Source organism: Cryptomeria japonica, unplaced genomic scaffold (assembly GCF_030272615.1).
Source record: "Cryptomeria japonica unplaced genomic scaffold, Sugi_1.0 HiC_scaffold_15, whole genome shotgun sequence".
Taxonomy (NCBI): Eukaryota; Viridiplantae; Streptophyta; class Pinopsida; order Cupressales; family Cupressaceae; genus Cryptomeria; species Cryptomeria japonica.
Window position 1 is genome coordinate 1,817,501 of NW_026728837.1, and position 2,770 is coordinate 1,820,270.

A 2,770-nucleotide genomic window follows, 5' to 3' on the forward strand; every position below is an offset into this window, starting at 1 on the left:
TTTTTTGCCTTTTCTGGAAATTAGTGAAGGCAGCGCATCAAAGGTGCGCACCTCGCTGCCCACCTTGGTGTGCTCTGAGGTGCGCACCCGGGAGCGCTACGAAGTGTGCTCCAAGGTGCGGCGTGCACGTTGTCGGAGCCCGGTTTGCCCCGGGTGCGCACCTCGCCTGCACCTTGGCCGGGGTGGGCACCTTGGCTGGGTTTGCCCAGGGTGCGCTCCGAAGCGGGGTTACTGGAGCGCCCCCTCTTTTTTTGTCAGAGCGTTTGGTGGGGTTTCTCGCATTGGCTCTTCCCAGGCCCGGTTGTTGGGTGCGCTCCCACCCTGGCGCGCGCGAAGTTGGAAGTTGGGTTAATTGCCCGGGCGCGCACCTTCGCCAGGGTGGGCACCTTGGTGCGCACACCTTGGCTGGGCTGCGCACCAGGGCGGGCTCAAGATGGCACCAGCATTCCCTTTTTCTCACTATCTTTCAAAACGGAAATTTTAAAATCTCGTTTTTTTTTTGCCTTTTATGGAAATTAGTGAAGGCATCGCATCAAAGGTGCGCACCTCGCTGCCCACCTTGGTGTGCTCCGAGGTGCCCACCACGGTGCGCAACGCCGGTGCGAACCCGGGAGCGCCCCGATGTGTGCTCCAAGGTGCGGCGTGCACGAAGTCGGACCCCGGTTTGCCCCGGGTGCGCACCTCGCGTGCACCTTGGTGCGCACACCTTGGCTGGGTTGCGCGGCCTGGTGGGCACCATGGTGCGCACCAAGGAGCGCTCCGAAGTGTGCTCCAAGGTGCGGCGTGCACGAAGTCGGAGCCCGGTTTGCCCCGGGTACGCACCTCGCGTGCACCTTCGCCGGGGTGGGCACCTCGGCTGGGTTGCGCGCCCTGGTGCGCACCAAGGAGCGCTCCGAAGTGTGCTCCAAGGTGCGGCGTGCACGAAGTCGGAGCCCGGTTTGCCCCGGGTGCGCACCTTCGCCGCGGTGCGCACCATGGCGTGCACGAAGTCGGAGCCCGGTTTGCCCCGGGTGCGCACCTCGCGTGCACCTTCGGCGGGGTTGCGCGCCCTGGTGGGCACCATGGTGCGCACCAAGGAGCGCTCCGAAGTGTGCTCCAAGGTGCGGCGTGCACGAAGTCGGAGCCCGGTTTGCCCCGGGTGCGCACCTCGCGTGCACCTTCGGCGGGGTTGCGCGCCCTGGTGGGCACCATGGTGCGCACCAAGGAGCGCTCCGAAGTGTGCTCCAAGGTGCGGCGTGCACGAAGTCGGAGCCCGGTTTGCCCCGGGTGCGCACCTCGCGTGCACCTTCGCCGCGGTGGGCACCATGGCGTGCACGAAGTCGGAGCCCGGTTTGCCCCGGGTGCGCACCTCGCGTGCACCTTCGCCGGGGTGGGCACCTCGGCTGGGTTGCGCGCCCTGGTGCGCACCAAGGAGCGCTCCGAAGTGTGCTCCAAGGTGCGGCGTGCACGAAGTCGGAGCCCGGTTTGCCCCGGGTGCGCACCTCGCGTGCACCTTCGCCAGGGTGGGCACCTCGGTGCGCACACCTTCTCAATGTTTTCTTGCCTTTTCTGGAAATTGGTGAAGGCAGCGCATCAAAGGTGCGCACCTCGGTGTGCTCCGAGGTGCGAACCCGAGAGCGCTCCGAGGTGCCCACGAAGTCGAAAGTCGGGTTAATTGCATTGTTTTCCCCGGGTGCGCTCCGAGGTGCGCAACATCGGCGCGCACCAAGGAGGGCTCCGAAGTGTGCTCCAAGGTGCGCACGATGGCGTGCACCTCTGGTGCGCACGATTCGGAGCTCGGTTTGACCGGGGTGCGCACACCTTGGCTGGGTTGCGCACCTTTTGTGCGCTCCAAGGTGCGCACGAAGTCGGAGCTCGGTTTGCCCCGGGTGCGCACCTTCGCCAGGGTGCGCACCTTGATGCGCACGCCTTGGCTGGGCTGCGCACCTTGGTGGGCGCCATGGTGCGCACCTTTCGTGCGCTCCAAGCTGCGCACGAAGTCGGAGCTCGGTTTGCCCCGGGTGCGCACCTTGGTGGGCGCCATGGTGCACTCCGAGGTGCCCAAGATTGGTGCGCACCAAGGAGCGCTCCGAAGTGCGCTCCAAGGTGCGGCCGGGCCGGGCCGGGGTGCGCTGCCCGCACTACCGCGCGCGCGGGGGCGACACCGAGCGCGCACCCGAGGCGCCCCGAGCACACAGGCCACGGTGCAACCCGGGCGTTGTGCGCACACCTTGGCTGGGCTGCGCACACCTTGGCACCCGCGTTTCCTTCATTTTAAATTTTTTTTTTTTACAATCTCTCAAGTGGGAAATTCTATAATCTCAACTTTTTTTGCCTTTTCAGGAAACTTTTGAATGGAGCGCATCATTGGTGCGCTCCGAAGTGTGCTCCAAAGCTCTCTCCAGCTGCGTGCACCTGCCCCGGCCGCGCACCCGGCCCCGCCCAGCTTCGCTCACCTGTCCCGGGCGTCTGGTGCGGAACCTTAGAGTAAGAAACATCACCGTGCACCTTGGCCAACGTGCGCGACTCGACCGAGCGCGCACTGGCCGAGGTGCACACCGATTTCACCTGGGTGCGCGCGCAGCACCTCGGGCGCACCGGGGTGCGCGCACAACGCCCGGGTTGCACCGTGGCCTGTGTGCTCGGGGCGCCTCGGGTGCGCGCTCGGTGTCGCCCCCGCGCGCGCGGTAGTGCGGGCAGCGCACCCCGGCCCGGCCCGGCCCCGACGAGAACGCAAACGGGCAAAAGGTTTATTCAAATAGCATTGCGACGCCCGGCGAAAAACTAAAAA